Source organism: Canis aureus, chromosome 5, assembly GCF_053574225.1.
Source record: "Canis aureus isolate CA01 chromosome 5, VMU_Caureus_v.1.0, whole genome shotgun sequence".
In the NCBI taxonomy this organism is placed as follows: domain Eukaryota; kingdom Metazoa; phylum Chordata; class Mammalia; order Carnivora; family Canidae; genus Canis; species Canis aureus.
In genome coordinates, this window is record NC_135615.1 from 49124317 (window position 1) to 49142423 (window position 18107).

Below are 18107 nucleotides of genomic sequence, written 5' to 3' on the forward strand. Positions count from 1 at the left end.
ACTCTGCATTTTGCTAAAACCCATAGATTTGTACACCACAAAGAATGAACCATATACACATATTAAAAACTTAACCAGAATGTCAGAGAATCTCAAGATAGGATACAGACTGTGACAAATGAATCTAGGTGTGTTGTAAATGTATGGTATAGCCTTACTGAAGGGAGTAGGGAAAAAGGAGCTGACGTAACTAACTTTGGAAAATGGTATTTTTAGTGATTATGGTAAAGCCAAAAGAAAAAAACTGCATGTGATACCGTATTATAGCTGGTAAATTTGTTTCTTGCAGGAATGTAAATTAGCAATTCTGAAACTACTTTGCATGTATACCAGGGTTGAAGAAATAAGTAAATAAATTACAGATCATGAGAATCAGCTTCTCATGGTTCGGGAAAAAAATTACAAATAAACAAGGGGGATTAGCTAGAATGACTCTGGGGTATAGGATTAGAGTCAGAGATATCAGTATGAACTTATGTTTACTTCAATATAGATACAGATAGACATATATAGAGGGAGAGCTATGTGTATATCTATGGGCTAGTATACACACATACATATCATAGTTCTGACTGCTGAGAGAGTCTGGGAGCAGTGTCAACCCAGTGGCAACAAACATATGCGGCACCAAGATTTTGGTTTTTAACAACCCTTGTGCAATAAAAGGAATGAGCACTTGATCTTGGGCTGTGCTAGGAGAATACCAGATGAGCCTGGAGCATCTTGCAGTGCCAGAAATTAAGAAAGTAAGGAAATAAAAGAAAGAAAGAGAAGAAAGAGAAAGAAAGAAAGAAAGAAAGAAAGAAAGAAAGAAAGAAAGAAAGAGAAAGAAAGAAAGAAAGAAAGAAAGAAAGAAAGAAAGAAAGAAAGAAAGAAAGAGAAAGAAAGAAAGAAAAATGAACCCACATATCAAAAAGACACAGAAGTTCCCAGTGGCCAAAGCTTGGACAACCTGAGCAAAAGGATTATAGCAGAGAATAAAATAACTATCTATAAGCCCATACTGATATAAACAAATAATTGAACGAATAAACAGGGAGAAGAAACAAATCCTTTTTATGACCCCTTTTTTATTTAAATTCAATTAGCCAACATATAGTACATCAATAGTTTCAGATGCAGAGTTCATTAACTCATCAGTTGCATGTAACACCCAGTGTTCATCACATCATGTGCCCTCCTTAATGCCCATCACCCAATTACCCCATCGAAGAAGCAAATCAAACAGAAGAACTCCATATAACGTGCACAGATATTCCTCTCCAGGAGGTGGAACTTAACCCCTCTCCCCGTGAACACGGGCTGGCCTGGTGACCTGCTTCCAAAAAATAAAGCATTGAAAGGACACAGACAAGGAGCAGGGGATCTAGTTAACATCAACAGTGATAAGTTCTGTTGATAGCATGATGAGGACACATCACCTTTGTGGTATTCTTTCCCAAAACTCATAATTAGTCTAATCATGGGAAAACACCAATAAAGAGAAATTGAGGGACATGCTACAGTATCAATGAAGAGGAGTTTGAAATTTTAAGGTCATGAAAAGCTAGAAAAGATCAAGAAAGTGCTACAGATTGAAGGAAGCAGAAAACATGATGACTAAATGTAATGTGGTATCTTGGATGGGATCCTGGAACAGAAAGAGGACGTTAGTGGAAAAACTGGTAAAGTCCAAATAAAGTCTGTAGTTTAGTTTATAGTATTATATCAATGTTAATTTATTTGTTTTAACAGTGTACCTTAGTTATATAAGATGTAGGGAAAGCAGGGTGAAGAGTAGACAGGAACACTTTGTTCTATCTTTGCAACTTTTCTGTAAATCTAAAAGTTAAAAAAAATTTAATGACTAGGAAGCCAGAGTACAAAGAGAACTGGACAATACACATGCAGAATAAATAAGCAGGAAATAATGGAAAGTTGGATGAGAGAACTGGCATTGCACAAAGGTTTTACCACTGTAGACAGTTGTCCAGATCATCTTAGGTCATTTGGATTTTGGACACCTTGTCCTAGTAAAGGCGAAGAAGGAAGAGTGGTCTGCAGGGGATGAGAGGGTCTGAGGAGATTGCACCCAAAGGTTTCGTACTGGGGAGATATATCCATCTATGTTTTGGGGAACTGAGTTTATAACTGGCTTTTGGGGACTCTAGATGACTTTTTTAGTGAATTAGTGATGTCGTCCTTTCATCTGCCATTTTGTATTTTATGTAAATATAAACCTGCCATATCATATTGCCATTTTAGCTGCCTCCAACTTCTTCTTTTTTTTTTTTAAGATTTTATTTATTCATGAGACACAAAGAGAAAGGCAAAGACCTAGGCAGAGGGAGAAGCAGGCTCCCCAAGGGGACCCTGATATGGGACTTGATTTGGGGACTCTGGGACCACTCCCTGAGCTGAAGGCAGATGCTCAACCACTGAGCCAGGGATGCCTCCAATGTCTTGAGGCTTTTTATCAAAGAGACTTGGGTTCTCATTTTGTGAAGGCATTTTGCTCTGAGATTGTGCCAGTATAGAAAATCCTAAGAACTTAACCATCCATTTTCAAACTATGATACTTGTGTGATTATGTGGGGACCAGGGCTAATGTTTCAAGTATGTGGGGGTTGCAGCCTCAAAGTTAATTCAAGGTGTCCTCATTCCAGGCCAGTTTAGTACCTTACAGTCACCAATTCTTTCTGTGTGTCAAGCTTACCACTGCCAGCCTCTGGATCTGGTCCTCTGTATGTGACAGTGTGAACCTGATGGGTGTCATATATATTGGATTCTCTAGAAAAGAGACTTCAAATCACTTAGGTTCGCATACAAGAGGTTTACTGGGGATTGCTCATGGGATTGACTTCTGTGGAGGACGAAAGAAGCAGGATTCAGCAGCAGAGGGACATCACGCAGTTACAACAGAGGTCTCTGAGAATCTAAGGGTAATGCTAGAGCTGAGGTGGCCCTTTGTATTTGAACAAGTTGAGGAAAGAGAATAGGGTCCCACCCCATAACTAGTAATTGGGTATAGGCCCCACAGGGCTGTAAACTTGGGTAAGGCAGCTCCACTTAGCAGAGGAAAATTCCTGGAGGCCCCTGGCTATGAGTTGTCACCAACCAACATTCCAGGCAGTTAGGAAAATAAGTAGTTTCATCCTGAAAGGGGATCTCTGAGGCATATCAATACAGCCCTCCATTTGCATCTTCCTCCAAATGGAGTTCGGCCCCCCTGGCAACCTCCTTTCAGGATTTTGCTTGGTTTGTCTTCACGAGAAAACTTACTACCTCAAGGTAGTGAAATGAACTACAGCCCCTACCCCTGTAGCTGATCTCAAAGCCACTACTGATGCTTTTCATCTCCTTCCTTTGCTGCCCATTCTAGATTCCTCCCATTTAGCTGTACCTCTGATGATAGCCTTGGTAGCTAAACTGGTGGGGCTGCACACTTCTCATCCCTGATTGTTCTGAGATGCTGGTCACTATGGCCATCTCAGGCTGTGGCTGCTGCTTGAGTCCACATATTGTGAAGATGGGCCAAAGGAATAGCAAATGGTCTAGTGGATCACTCACTTCCTAAAGAACTCCCTGCCTGGATTGTATAACCTCCCCAAAGTCTAGATCCTTTACCAAGGACAGGATAGTGACTTCTCTCCTTACCTACTGGTTTCTTGGCATAAGTAGCCCAAAGTGACTGGGCAGAAGTGGTACCTTACAGTTTAATAGGATTCTCACTGTGTCCTCTGATAGAATCAATCACACCTTCCAGAACCAGCACCTTTAGATCCTAGAGCTGCAGAGACAGAAAACAGAAATTCCCCTGGTCACTGGCAGTGATGCTACTTTTGTCTCTAGGATCTTGGGCATGTTCTGGAGGAATATATTATGTTGTTGACTTAGGGTGTATATTGCATCCTGGAGGATGACATCCCATTCTGTTAGGATGTCTTCTCTAGGATGACACCTCAGGTGCCCTGTGAAAAGATTGTTCCAGAAGCCCAGCAGCTCCTGGAAGGTGAGGAATATGATAAAACTAGTAAATCCTGCGGTCATGTGCATACTGCTGTACATGCTCTCTAGGAATATGGGTCCTCCATCTAATGTGATGTTATGTGCAATCTTGTGTTAGTGAATCAAATACTCTAGAGGGCAAATCCATATTCAGAATATGTGATAGTTTCAATCAAGATAAATAGTTGCTCCTTCCAGGGTGGAAATGGTCTAATTTAATCAACTGTGACCAAGTGATTGGTCTCCTCACAGCATGGTATAGGGGCTTCTAGCACATATCTTTCAATTATCAATCTTCTTTAAAATCACACTATACCACTCCCTATATAGTATTTTTACAGCATAATTTAAAAATCTTTCAGCAGTATGCTTGCATTTCTCCCCTCCAGGCCATTGTGCTATTGTTGTTACACATTTAACTTGTATGAATGTTATAAATTGCACAATACATTGTTCTTATTTTTGTTTAAGCAATCATTTTTGTTTTTAAGAAATTGAATCATGAAATACAAAAAAAAAAAAAAAAAAAAAAAAAAAAAAGCCCTGGGCTCACCTACCTTTGGATTTCCTGTTAAATGAGATACATCCCTAATATTTAAGCCATGGTTTTTCAGGCTTTCTGTGACTTGCAGCCAAATACATCTTAACTGGTAGGTACTCTTACCATGGCTCAGTGTCTCAGGTTTACCTGATTACTTTCTTCCAGAATAGGAAAGATGACATTCTGAGAAGAGCAGGTGCTGTCAGAGAAGGTGGAATCCCAATGGCAAACCACCTACTTCACGATTTTTCAAGGGAGAGACACTATCTTACCAGGACTGTCGGCAGTCACAGAACCCTGGAGGCTTTGCCCCTTAATGCTGGAGTCATTTAATAGACAATGGCTCTGCAGAAGTTGCGCTGATAGGGAACTTGATGGCAATGTCTCCAGAAGGAGAGCTGCATGGATTCTTGAGTGGAATACTAACTTCCAGTGCCCTGATCCACAGGAAAAAAAAAAAAAAAAGCCCTAGCCGAAGTTACTTGAAATAATATATATTAATACAGTTCCATCATAAATAATACATACTGTTAATATGGCTTTAAATAATGTATAATGCTAGATTTGCATAATAAATAATACATAAATATGTAATCATCCCGTGAAGTCATATGAAATTAGTAATCATGAAGGAAACTTAACCTATTAACATGCTACTAGAGGAAAGGCTTACAAGTGGCTCGGAGGGCATTAATCAGCGCTGCAGTGCAATATCTCAGCTCAGAGAAACAGCAGCCTTGCACAAAGTATTTGATCTGTATTTTGCTCTGCAGAAAATAACTAGTAAGAGACTTTTCAGTGGATAGTAAATAGAGAATTTCTGAGATCTATAAAAATCACATTGTTTTTTTTAATCTCCAATCCATCACTGATTGAAGGACTATTGAAGAGTTATCTCCTAAAAGTGAGGCAATGAAAACCATTGTCATCCAACTCTCGTCAGATCTTTCCATTTTTCCAGGGATACAGTGGTATTATATTATTGACTAGTAACATAAGTACCCTGTGTGGTAGACACTGTCATCTCCATTTTCCAGCTCAGGAAACAGGGTGGGGTTGGTGGAGTGGGAGATGTGAAGTGACATATCCAAGGTTACACAGCCAGTTACATAGCACAGAGAGGTATACAGCATTCCTGAAACCAAAACCTATTGTTTTCCTTTACCATGTGGTGCCCTGCTCTCATTTTCAATGTCGTTTTCTCTGTGAATTAAGATGCAAACCTTTGGAGAATTCCTTTTTTGTGCTTGACACTGTGCTAGACGTATCATGTAGTGATATCATGGGTCTCCACAATAATCCCGTTGGGCATTTGTACCTTCATCTGACAGGTTAGGAAATTTTGGCTCAGAAAATGAAATGACTTGCCCAAAGACCCAGAGTGTGAGGAAAAGCTGAGTTGTGAGACCCCAAACTACAGCACACTGCATCTCTGGTGGAAGGGTGATGAGTAGTGCCTCCTGTTTTAACACCAGGCTCTGGGGCCTTCTCCAGAGAGCAGATGCAAGACTCCTGCCTGGTCAGATTGGATGGCTTCCTTCTGGAATAGGAGAGGGAACATTCTAGAAGTGTGAGTTGCTGTCAAGAGATCTGGGGGCTCAAAGAGCAAACTTTCTACTTCACAATTTTTCAAAGGGCTGATACTCTGAGCGTCCTTGGGTTCATCAGTAGCCAAACCCATTCATGGTACTTAACAAACTCTCAAATTCCATGTCCTACTTCTCTACAGGCTCTAGTTAGTTAAAGTTCCCATTCCTTTGGTAATAGCATTCTTGGAAATTGTGCTTTGAGATCCATTCTTCTGGGAAAGACATAACCTACTGAAGAGGTACTGAGAAGTGTTGAAACCATAAATGTCGAGCTTACCCAAGAGAGTAAATATAAACCACTTGCATCTTTCAGGCTGAATTATAGCTTATCAAGCACACATTAAACCTTTAAGCCTTTTTTTTTCCTTAAGTAAGAATAAATCTAAGTTGACTATTCCAGCATATGTATTTGTTTTCCCTACAGTGTCTATAAACCATGTCCAAGGTGAGTATTTATAAGCCTGAGCGAAAACTAGACAAACAATTCTGAGAATAAGTGACAACTATAACAGTTCGTGATAAGACAGTCACAACAAAGGAAACGCTATGCATTAAGTGATTTTTCTTACAAATCCTTTATACATATGTCAGGCTGTGTGCTGGCAGAAGCAAAGAGAATAAATCAAAGATAAAACCAATGTAGGAAAGAGTTTTTAGGCAAATGCTGTCTTATATGCATAAATCAAATAAATAGTGATTTGAAAAACCCAAAGGAACAGCATAGATTTCTATGGAATTTTATACAATGAAGTTATTTAACAATTGCACAAGAATTTGTATTTATGGAGCACTTCATGATTATTTGTTCATTAAATCTTATGATATTTCTGGCAAGTGGGTCCATTCCATTAGTATAGCCAAGGTCACTGAAGTAGGGAGTTGTAAAGGAACGTTCTCAAGGTTGCACAGTCAGGTGCAGGTGGTCAAGGACATCAGGAACAGGGGTACACAAGTAACTTATTACACCAGCCCCTTTATTTCTGTTCCCACAGTTTTGAGTTACAGCTGCAGGGTAGCAGTTCAGCTCCCTGTTGGCTCCGTCCTTGAGGTGAGACAGGTCAGGAGGCATAGGTGTGGAGGTGAGTGGTGAAGGCAAAGGCTCCTGGCAGTGAATCAAGAAGTGCCAGTGGTTGGCCAACACCAACATGTTAGCTTTGTAGCTGGAACACACCCCATCAGCATGTCAATATGTGCCTGTATAATGAAAACACACATCTGTGACAGAGCCTAGTCTGAAATATGCACAACCATTACATCTAAAGCTATAGTTCTCAGCCCAGGCTATGATACCTGGGGTGCTTTAAAAATAAACCAATGCCCTGGATCAATTAGGTCTGAACCTCCAAGATTGGGATTTGGACAAAGATATTTTCAAAGAGCAATCCAGGTTTTCTAACATGTGGCCTGATTTGAGAACCACTGGTATGAGGATCCTAACAGGTCTGCTATCCATGGTTGGGCAGGTTGTTCACTGTTCACTGCTCATTAAGGAGCCAGTGAGGACTGAAATTCAGCCTCCACACAGTGTGCCCTAATTTGAAGGCAGCATTTACTTTCAAAATTGGTTTACCTTTTGTCTAATTTCTACAAAGGAGGCCCTGGGTCATTCCCCTATTCCTGGCTGTGCATTGCTACATACCCAACATATTGTTTTCCGCTTATTTTATATGCATTCATTAGAAATTATACTTAGCACCTACTGCATGCTGGGCACTTGCTATAGATGGGGATACAAGACAATCACAACTCCTGTCCTTATAGAGTGCATGGCCTGCAAGGGGGAGACAAGTGATTGAACAGTGAGTTACATGACACTATGGGCATGAATGTGGGAAGCTGGAGAGGACACAGGAAGGACTCCCCACCCAAACCTGGGACTCAGGGGACCTCGAGTCGAGGCAGTATAAAAGGGAGGGTTAGCATTCAAGGCTAAGTGGTAGCACTCAAAGAAATCCAAAATGAAGAGAGACTGAAGATTACTGGTGAATTGCCAGTGGTTTAGCCTGTCCCCCCAGCCTGGAGTGTGGGAGGGCAGGATCCGGGCTGGGGAGCGTGGTTGGTTCTCTCAATCTTCCTAGGGTAGGGATGGCCACCTGCAAGCTTAATCACTGTACTCCTCTCCTCAGTCCTGCCTTCCTCCTTCCACATTTCCACTCTCTCTCCCTTCCTCCTCCCCCTTTCCTTTATCAGAATAGAAAATACCTAAACCCCTTGTATTCTACTTCCTGGAATCTCAAACTTCAAGCAAAGGATAGGAACAAAAAGCTTAGAAGCAGGCAAAGGAACCAACAAGCATGGGGACACAGATGCCACCGCTTCACTTGGTGCCACCTGGCACAACCTCACAATTGGCACAGAATCCTCCCCGCTCACCACTCTCTGTACTTGGTATGCCTGGTTCTGAATTCACAGTCAACATTACCATCTCAATCCCTGGGCTGGTGGGGGTGGGGGAGTAGGGGAATGAGTGATGTAAATGAAATTAGTTTGGTCACTAGCTCCTGACATTACCAAAGACGAGGGACTGGGTACACAAGTAACTTATTACACCAGCCCCTTTATTTCTGTTGATGTTTGAAATTTCCCATTTTAAGGAGAGAAAAACAAAACAAACTTGAGATCTTCTGCTGCTTCTTGTCTTCTTTCATTTTGCTTCTCATTGCCTCTAGTGATGCTCTGTTGTTTTTTTTTAAACCCACGTTTGATTTGATATGGGTTCTATTTTTCACTTCAAAATATATGCCTTTATTTAATTCACGGGGCTATTTTAATGAGCCCGATTTCCTAATATGTTAAAATGATTCAGTTCATTAAAATTCACTTTGTTACCCCCAGAGTTTAGGAGTGCATTGTATAATATACCCATCCATTCCCTTCCTATCTGTCCCCTTGTAATTCTGGTTCGATCGGCTCTGCTCTTCTTCTCACTGTGGCTATGCAACTTTGAGTGTGGACAGTTTCAGTCAGGCCAACACCTTGTTTAGGCCACCCTGTGCAACTGGGAAGATCTCTTTACTTACAGCTGGGAAGACCTGCAGTGGGACTGGAGGAAACGGAACGTTCAGCTTCTGAGCAATTTCAACCCCTGCACCTCTGAGCCAATCTCCTCCCATTTCCACTCATTCATCTGCAGCAACTCCTGAGCAGCTAAGTCTCTACCTTCCGGGGCATGAGAACTTAAACTTGCGCACTGGAATAAGGCTTTCCAGGGGGATGGGCAGCCCTGGTGGCCCAGTGGTTTAGCACCGCCTTCAGCCCGGGGCGTGATCCTGGAGACCCGGGATCGAGTCCCACGTTGGGCTCCCTGCAAGAAGCCTGCTTCTCCCTCTGCCTGTGTCTCTGCCTCGCTCTCTCTCTGTGACTCTCATGAATAAATAAATAAAATCTTAAAAAAAAAAAAAAAAAAAAAAAAAAGACTTTCCAGGGGTCTCCAAGCCTGGGGCATTCACTTGGTTTTACAGCATCCTCAAGCCACAGTCCATGTGTTTACCATGAAACTCGGCCTCTCTGGACAGCTGGGGTATCTCGTACTCACATCAACCATAGGTGGTATGGCTTCGTAGTCCATGCTCTTCCTTATACCCGCGCCTGCCCTAGGTGAGCTCTGCGCACGAGGGCGGGGGCAGTCTTTCCCAAACTCCCCATACCTGGTGTTTGCAGTTTGATCCAAGGTAAGTGATCCACGACACTGTTTGTTCAATGAATGAATGGCCTCCTCATACTGAAATTTGAGCCTATGGAAGGTGGAAGGAATTTATTTGGAATTAAAGAATAAGTGCATCCCACAGTCACGGCTCCCCGCACACAAATATGTTATACGCATCGTTTGACGGCCTCGTCTCGCGGGCACGGGAGCTACGACTCCGCTCGCTACGGCCGCGTCTGTCTGAAGGCCGAAGGCCGCAGCGTCACCTCCTCCAAATCGGGCACTCCAATGAGGACGAGAGCGAGGGGCACGTCAAGGTCGAACAACTCGCCTCCAGACGAGGGGGGAGGTCTTTATTTCACCCAGTCTCCGTGGCCTCGTAGGGCTCCCACCGAAGTCCTCAGGGCTCTCCTCTGTCCGCACAGGTCAACCATCTCCCTCCGAGGTCTCCACCGGGCACAAACGCGGGTTTGGTGAGAGCAGCGAACAGCCGGCTCGGGGGCAGGCAGGGCAGCGGGGAGCGAGCTCACTCCACCTCCCTTCGTGGGGTCCGTCTTCGGGACGCCCGCCCAGCAGTGGGCGACGCGGCGCAGCCCTACGCTGTACCTTGGAGGAGACGAGACAGAAGGGAGAGTCCGCAGGCTCTGCCCCGCTCTGCCGCCGAGCATCACCAGGTCGCGCAGGCATCCAGCCATCTACTTGCTGCCACCGGCATAAATCACACAAACGCGACAGAACTGAACCTGCGCTGGAGCCGAACGTGCAGATCGCGAGTCCTTTGTCATCTCCTCAGCCAGACCCTAAAACAGCAACTTCAGAGCTCTGCCCTCGTTTGAAGCCTAACGGCGCGGCGCCGGGCCCAGAGCGGGCTGACGAGTCTGACGCAGCCGCCGCTGAAGCACTCCTCTTCCCACGCGCCCGCCTCGGCACTTCCGGCGCCGTCTTGGGCACTTCCGGCACCGTCTTGGGCACTTCCGGAGCCCTCTGACTCCTGCGAGCGCGGCTGACTGAAGCTGCGCAGACGCCGCCTCGGCCCCCTCCTTGGCGCCTGGCCTGAGTTCGCTTTGCAGTTGGGGAAACGAGGCTTGGAACAGGTAAGACCACCGGCCTCGCGGCGTTGTCGGAGAGTCCGAGGAGCTTCCTGATAAAAAGGCGCTTTGCGTGGGCTGCGGGGCGGGAGGCGCTCGGCCTGCGTGACGCGCGCCTCCTCCCGGTTTCCCTGACTGAGAGGCTGAGAGGCTGCTGCCGCGGCGTTCCTAGGCCTTGTCTCTTCCCTCCGACTGTGTCATTGTCCCGGCTGCCCCTCAAGGCCAGAGCCCACGTCTCCTCTCTGTCTCATGGCACCTTCTCTCATTAGGCACTCAATAAATGTTGTTGACAGACTGGCTGACGGCCTGACTAAAAATGGCATCTCCCCACCAAGGGCAAGTGTCCTTCACTGCCTTTATTTATTGCTTCATGTCAAGTGGTGTCATCAACATGGTATAATTTTCCTGAAATGCACATCAGGATTAATAAGAGGGGGTAAAGAATTCCAAACGGTTTGGGGGTATTGGTCCCAATTAGTATCATATTCCTTAGTAGTGGGACGTCAGTAATGGTCTTACAGGGGTAGAAATCTTTTGAGTTAAACCTGCCAATTTAATGTCGATTTTTTTTTTTTTTTTTAAATCCGAAAGCCCCTGGTTTTTGTATACCTGTTAGAAAATTTTTAGCTGTGACAGGTCACTTCCTACTACTTTAACTTTGGGAGACAAAAGACAAGTATAAGAAGCACATTTATGCTGCGTAACAAATGATGAGAACAGACAAAACCGTACCCGGTCTTCCGTTTGAACCCCCCCCCCCCCCCCAACACACACACACACAGTTCTCGGCAAATTGTTAGCAGGCCTTGGAATCCAGGTGAGCTACAGTCATCACTGCCCTTGCCTGTGTGGCTTGCAGGAGGACTGGGAGGGAACATATAAGTTCCATCAAATCCTTAGACACCTTTTCTTCTTTTTTTTTTTTTTTTAGTAAAACATCAAATACACACACACACAAGAACCTAGTAAATCGGTTTTATGAAATGCTTCTGAATTGTAAAACAGTCCCTCCATTTGTCACTTCCCCCTTGCCTGCCATTGTTTTTAAAATCTCCCATCCTGACTGCTCTCACAAACGCTCCCCAAATGCTGTCAGATGGGTTATCATTGCCTTGCACTTTTGTTCTTCTGTTAATTTTGGATAAAGTCCTAGAGTGTAGCGATATTATTGAACTCATTTCTGCTTAGGTCTCAAGTTTCGATAGCTCCTCTATTACCAAGTGGCAGTGCACCCTATAGGCACAATAAATAAATAATACAACACTGAAGCTATAACAAATCACAAAATACATTATTAAAAAATTAAGAAATAAATATCCTCCTCTTACTTAAATAGAGATTGATTTTATAATGCGGAATGCTGAGGAGAGCTGCTCCGAGATATATTAAAGCCTGGGGACAGGGAAAATACACTGTAATGGGCATTTTGCTCCCTTAGCCAGAAGGGGAAAGAATCCTCCCAGTGAATGGATGTATTTGTGAAACGGAAGCTGCGATTGTCTGTTCACAAGCCAGGTATGATGCACTGCTGCCTTCGTCCTGTGAGCGTGTAAAGGCCGCCAGGACACATCTGTCTTTCCTAAGCTCAAAGCGTTAGTCTACATGAAGCTGATGAAGACAGATGCTTTCCTAGAACTGAAGTTGGGGGAAGCACCGTTTCTTTTCTTTAACTTTAAATCACAATTCCAGCTTCCAAAAAGATGTTCTCGAACCAGGATTCTGTGAAGCTTCCTCCAAGGTGTCTTATTTAACAAGGAGAGGATATGGCATAGATCTCTCCACAAGGTGTAGAGTCTGAGACAAAAATTAAAAAGGCTCCATTCTCCAGAGGCATAGAGACTTTGTGTGGACAGGACAAGGCCTCTCGGGTCCCTCCACACTCAGGAAGTCACACATGTGTCACCTACCTTGTATGGCACCAGCAATCCACAAGAAGCCAGCGCTTCTGTACTGAAGAAGCTACCATGGCCTCCACTCTTACTCCATCCTGAAACAGCTTGGCATTTCCCTGTCCATGCAAACCCTGCTCACTTTGCTGCCCCTGTGAAGGCTCCCAAGCCCTCTGTGTAAGGGAAAACGACAGTCCCTAGCAACTCCCCCACCCTTTCCCCACTCCAAAGTTATGCAAGAACTATATTCTGAGTGACACATGGAGAGAAGCCCTTTATTTCTTTATCTCATTGCTCACTGTAAAGGTTGCTGGGGGAGACTCAAACATCCTCCCAGACCTAAGAGGATTTAAATTCCATGCACAAAAAAGTTCTCACCTACTAAGTAGTTTTTAACAGTTTTAACTTCAACAAGCCACTCCATTTGGGGATAAGACTGAGTGAGCCCCTCTGGTTCCAAAGGCTCTTTTGGCACCAATTGCAAAGAGCTTAACCTGTGTGGTTTTTTTTTTTTTTTTTTTTTTTACATGTCTGTGTCCCCTGTCTATCTCCCATAAGTCCATAAGGCATGTATAGGGAAGGATCATGATTCTAAGTTAGCATTTGCTTTTCTTATTTTTCATGAAGGCATTTTCCCACCTGCACCTGAAATTCTCTGAAACATATAGACACCCAGGGGCCTGAGATCACAGAGACTGCCATCTTCGATGTATGATTTCTGAGGTCACCACAGACTTTAATACCTGGCTGGTAAATGAAGAAGAGGAAAGTGGAAGAAAGCAAGGAGGAATTCCATATGCCAAGCCTGCTGTGTAATATATCACTTCCATGCATGTTCTGCTGGCCAAAACTAGATATGTGATCTTACCTATATTCATGCGGGGCTGGTAGCATCCTCCCCAGTTGGGCATCAGCGTGTTGATGGTGAAGACTACAACAATAGGAAGGCAGAAGGTTCTTGAGAAACAGGCCAGCTGGCAACCTTGAAACCAGTTAAAACTCGATGGGGAAAACAAACCTTTCCCCGTCCCATGGGATGTCTGAAATTCTTACAGAGATCTTGGTGAATTCTCAGGGTTTTAAATTCTCAAGATGACTTCTGCCTTTGGACTCCCATTTCTGTACTCCCAATGCTGTCTGCATTCTGCAGTGGGTCAGTGTACAGGCAAAAGGCAGCCCCTTTCCCATTTTGGATGACACTGTGCATGTGTGCACACGCGCCCACACATGCTTGACTCACGTAAAGTACATGTGAATATGGTAGATCCTGCTAAAACTATCTAGGTCGTGGGGATTTATGCAGCACCTTGCAATTCGCACAGCCAACAACTTCCCATCTATGTTAGTTCTGGCTTTGAGGCTTTCTCATGTTCTGTGTGATTCCCAGAAATATTTAGCTTCCTGATGCCTTACTGGCTGACTGATCTTTCCCTTTCCTTTTGCTTGCTTTACTCCTCTTCTTTCCCCCAATCCAGGAGTAAAATTCCAAATTCCTCTGTTTGCCTCATAGAGGGCACGTTGGTTCACTTGGGCCCCTACTTCCAGCCTCTAGCAGTTGGTCAGAGCTTTACTGCAATGAACACTGGGAGGCAGGGATCTTCTGAGCTACCTCAGAAGCTGTCTACAGCAGTGAGTAAGATGTAAATCTCTGTTATGTGGAGCCACTGCAATTCCAGGTGTTATCAGTTATACCAGCTGGCATTACCTTACGTAACACAGGGCAGAAGTGAGACAGATGGTTCTAGTAAAGTGAGGTCAGAGGAGGCCAGGTCATGCATCGCTTTCTATGGACTGATAAGAAACTGGCGTTTATTCTGAGTGCAATGGGGGGTCATTGGATTTAAGCATGAGAAAAAAGAAATGGAGTTTTGTTTCTTGCTACTGTTTATAAATGTCCTGGAAGGAAACAAGAGTAGAAGCAGAGAGACCCATCAGGAAGCTGTTGTCATCTTACATTGTGTTGGCTCAGAAAGAAATGACGATGGGATGGCTAATTTTATATGTCAGCTTGGCTGGCCACGGTGCCTAGATGTGTACTCAAACATCAGTCTGTATGTTTATGTGAGGGTGTTTTGGATGAGATGAACATTTAAATCAGTGGACTTTGAGTAAAGCAGATTGCCCTCCATAATGTGGGTAGGCCTCATCCAATCAGCTGAAAGCCTGACATCCCCTGAGCCAGAGCGAATTCTGCAGCAGACAGCCTTTGGACTCGGGCTGCAATGTGTGCTCTCTCTGCTGGGCCTGTAGCCTGCCAGCCCACCCTGCGGATTTTGGACTTTCTAGCCTCCATGATTATGTGAGCCAATTCCTTATAAATCAATCTCTCTCTCTCTCTCTCTCTCTCTCCCTCCCTCCCTCCCCCCCTCCCCCTCTCTTCCCTCTCTCCCCCTCCTTTACCCTCCTTCCCCCTCCCTCTCCCTCCCTCTCCTTCTCTCTCCCCCCCCCACCCATATTGCTTCTGTTCTCTGGACTTGGGACTGATAGAGGGGGTGTAAGCCCACCCCGATATCGAGCAGTAGCAGCAGCCATGACAGCACATTCTGCTATTTCTGACTACTCTTCTGTGTTCCAGGCACTCTGCTTGATGTTTTATACACATCATCTCCTCCAATCATCCAACAAATATAGATTTTTACACCCATTTTACGAATGACGAAATCAAGACTCAGCTAAGTGAATCACCCATGGTCCGGTACCTGCTAAGTGGTAGAACTGCCTGGTCAGGAGGCCCCCCACCCCCCGTCTTTTTTTTTTCCCAAATGATCAAATGGGGAAAAAATGAACAGCAGCAGGAACCAAAAAAATCAGGTCTGGGGCTCTAAATCCAAAATTCCGTTTTGCTGATGGCTAAAGCAAATTCATTAAATCCAGTACATTTTCCTTATGTATTAAAATAACATTTGCAATCTGCAAGGGGCCCTTCTTTCTGCTAACGCATGGCAATTATATTTTTACACTGCAACTGCAAATCTGGTTTTTCGTTTTCCCATTTTGTTTTCATAAGCATACTTTTACAGCCAATTGTTAACGGATTAACAACTTTGGGTGAAATCCATCAGTCTGCTCTGGCTTACCTCGGTGGCTAGGAGAGTCTGTTGACAAGGACAGAGCACAGAGGAGCAGGCCTTGAGGTGAGGAGGCCAAATGGAGCATTAGGTCTCCTAATAAACACTCACAGGGCCTCTGCTATGTTCCAGATACTGTGCCAGGCATTCTAGACTCTGCCTCATCAGCAACAAGGAGTCTTTCTTAATCTTCCGGCTTTCTAGAATATAAAGAAATCCCCACCGGGACATAAATGCATCTAAACAGCAAAATATTTAGTCTCAGAAATATAGCCAATTTGATGTGTCCAAAATTTTTCTATCTTTGTAGCCATTGATCCATATCTCTTAACAGTTTCTAAGCAATTATATCTCAACAGCAGTACTTTGAAATAATCAACAAAATGGTAATACCTGAAACCCATTCTCTATTGAACCTCTTTTCTGTAACCTACAGCTATCAAGCAAGTCACTCGAGCTGCAGGCATTTGAAAGGTGAGGATGGCTAATCCCCAGGATTTAACCCTCTGTCCCATCCACAGGGCTGCACTCCAGCTTCTGGGGGATGAAAATGCAAAAAAACCATTCACACTGAGTTTTGCCCCAAGTGGGGAGGGATGTGCAGAGAAAGTCAGAGTGTATAAACATAGCAGGTGTATATTCTCGTAGCTTAAATGAATTAAAAAGGCAGAAGGTATTCAAAGAAGGCTGACACAGAGACTTACACAGAATACAGAGTTAGAATCTCCTGGTGCCTGTTACCCCTCCTCTGGGTGCCGGCCACTCGCTGTTGTCACAATCAAGATGGCAGGAAGACGATAAGGAACAAAAGCTGCTCAGGAGGCAGAAGGCAGATCTAACTCCAGCTGCAGAAGCCGAAAGAGGGTGGAAGGTATAAACAGACCCCAGGAGCCACATGACACAGTGGACTGCAGAAAGCAGCCATTGAGGGCTGAACTTCTGAGTGATCTGGAAGAGAGAAACACCACTTTGCTTTCTGTCCATAAAATCCCTCACCCTGCAACCACAGCTCGAGTTTTGTGGGAGGAAGCATTCTCAGACAATGGCATTTTGGAGGAGGCATTTTGCCCAAGGCATCAGCAGAATACATTTGTCATCTGAAGGCAACACATGGAGAATTGTACCTCCAGCTTTTCTGTGTTACACAGAATTATGCTGTCACCAACAGGAACGCAAAAAGCTAGAAGGAGAAATGCAAATGGTGAAGAAATCTGAATAGTTCCAGAGGGAAGGTCCTTGTTTTGTGAAGACTGAATTTCTAGAATTACAGACAGGGAAGACTTGTTACCTGTCTGGGATGCCTGGGACAAGACATCCACTTTAGTAGAAGAAAGTATCCCTTCAGGTGGGGCCCGGCATGGATGGACATCAGAGATAGGCCATATGGGGCAGTGCTCCGGAGCAGATGCAGTAGAGGCCCGGGGCTGCAAAGCCCCACTTCATCTGTGAAGAGGGCGGCTGTGAGAAGGAGGACAGACAAGCCTTGTGGATCTTGCAAGGTGAGCAGGAGTTCACCAGGCTCATGGCAGAAAGGAAAAAACATCTAAAACAAAACATACACAAGCACCAGAATGAGAAACAGTATGGCACATTCACTAATGCCTGCTGAAGAGGGACAATAATAATTGCAGTTGTGGAGTACTTTGCATATTCGCTATTTCATTCAGTACTTCCATCGTACCTATGAAAACAGCACAGTTACTTCCGTTTTACAAATGAGAAAACTAAGGGAAGCTGAAGGACTGGCTAAAGGTGGTCTAGTGGCCAGTAATTGAGCCAGAATTCAAACCCAGTAATACTAGACTGCATATTATTTCAGCCTCCTGTAAATATTTGTGCTTCAATAAATCATACCTGGCACATTTAAGAAACCCTTTTTCAATGGGATGATCTCTTCCAGCTACCAACTTCAGTTTCTCTTCCTATTGGCACCGAAACTCCTGGAACGAGTTCTCGTGCTTTGACAGCATTACTTCACATCCAGCTGAACCTACCCTCCACCTACTGGGATTGACCTTCGCCCCCTTGCTCCACCAAAACTGCTCTTGCCAAGGTCAGTAAGGCCCGTTTCATTCAAGTGATTGAACACTTGCTGGTGTTTCTGTTGCTTGAGTTTTGGCAGCCTTAAACACCACTCACTTCTCAGAACTCTTCTCACTTTTGGCTTCTGGGGGTTAGCCACCTCCCCTGCTTCCCTGTCAGAATCAGAGCTCTTCTTTGTCCCCTCCTCAGTCTCTCTTCCTCTGTCAGCTCTCAGGTGTGGAAGCTGTCAGGGCTCAATGTAGTCCTGAAACATTTT

The 18107-nt window shown here is 44.4% G+C and overlaps 2 long non-coding RNA genes across 52 annotated transcripts in view; one reads left to right on the forward strand and one right to left on the reverse strand.

Annotated features, from left to right (window-relative positions):
* Positions 1-1050: 1050 nt before the first annotated feature.
* On the reverse strand, positions 1051-16948 carry LOC144314157 (uncharacterized). 2 transcript variants are annotated; one of them, XR_013379934.1, is made up of 5 exons: positions 16513-16859; positions 15818-16008; positions 13609-13671; positions 4545-11256; positions 1051-3769 (listed from the first exon to the last, which is right to left on the reverse strand). It is a non-coding gene; the product is annotated as an uncharacterized LOC144314157 (long non-coding RNA). The 2 variants fall into 2 exon arrangements; XR_013379933.1 differs by having other exon boundaries at positions 1051-11256; positions 16513-16948.
* The window catches only part of LOC144314152 (uncharacterized), a 240698-nt gene continuing 233217 nt past the window's right edge, over positions 10627-18107 (forward strand). For 5 of the 50 annotated variants that reach the window (XR_013379904.1, XR_013379908.1, XR_013379880.1 and 2 more), the window contains exons 1-2: positions 10632-10857; positions 17709-17861. This is a non-coding gene — a long non-coding RNA (uncharacterized LOC144314152). Of the gene's footprint in view, positions 10858-17708; positions 17862-18107 lie in introns of all 50 variants that reach the window. The other 45 variants (XR_013379884.1, XR_013379906.1, XR_013379905.1 and 42 more) reach the window with 26 other exon arrangements.